Here is a 907-nt window from a genome sequence, read left to right as displayed (position 1 = left end):
GGTGGTTTGGGTGGTTTGATTGGTCCCTGCCGTCGCTTCACCTCAGGGTGTTTCCTCTGATGATCATCATGTTGGGAGTCTGGACCTGCCCTGCTCCTCTGTGTTTTCTCTCTATTTTCTGAAGAGTGGTTTTCTCCTTTGATGTCATCTGACCTCTCATGCTCTACTGAAGTGTTGTTCTCCTTTAAGTGGGTGCCCTTCTTGTTATGTTCCCTTCTCCTATGCTCCTGGCTAAACTTCCTGGGTTTTTTCGCCCGGGCATCCTGGTCTTCACTGGTTTGTTCAAAATTTCTGCTTACATCATCTCTTCGCCAGTTTGCCCTATCAGGTCCATCCATGGGATGTGCACCTGAGTGGTAGCCACCCACACCCCTGTTGCTGCCACTGGACGGGCCATTGTCACTTCCAGGTCTTTGCCACCAGGAGCTGGAGCCACCAAAACTCCCATTCACACTTCTATTCCCTTCTCTCCTCCCTCTTCCTCGCCTTCTGGCTCCATCCTCTCCTTGGTAGGGAGGATGTTGATGTTCTGCATAAGTTGAATTATTATGGCTAAATGGTGGGTTAGAGCTCTGATGAAAGTGTCCATATTGTTGAGAAGGATCATAACTATTACTGCTCAGGTTTCTGTCATTGTTGTGTCTGGGCCGACCTCTTCTGGATTTGTGCTGATGTGGTTTTTCATGTGACGCCCCATTTGGATTGAGGTCAGGTGGGTCTGCAAACAGAAAAAGTGACAGTCTTAAAAGCCTGAATCTGTGTGTGCGCAACAATCACAACCAAATACAGCAACAGTAAATATACAGTAGTAAACATTTGGAACGGTAAAACCTCTAGACTCTAAGAGTGATTTCAGACATCATTATGACCAAGCATAAAAAAAAAAAAAAATAAATAAAAGTTAAAA

At 45.5% G+C, this 907-nt stretch overlaps 1 protein-coding gene across 1 annotated transcript in view; it reads right to left on the bottom strand.

The window, feature by feature from the left end:
* Positions 1-907, bottom strand: part of smarcd3b (SWI/SNF related BAF chromatin remodeling complex subunit D3b) — a 40,235-nt gene that overhangs the window by 38,204 nt on the left and 1,124 nt on the right. The gene's annotated exons all lie outside the window — the stretch shown is intronic.

This window comes from Seriola lalandi, unplaced genomic scaffold (genome assembly GCF_002814215.2).
Source record: "Seriola lalandi dorsalis isolate HSWRI2012SDOR001 ecotype SW California unplaced genomic scaffold, Sedor1 jcf7180002054360, whole genome shotgun sequence".
Taxonomy (NCBI): domain Eukaryota; kingdom Metazoa; phylum Chordata; class Actinopteri; order Carangiformes; family Carangidae; genus Seriola; species Seriola lalandi.
This window is presented reverse-complemented; position numbering and strand designations above follow the sequence as displayed.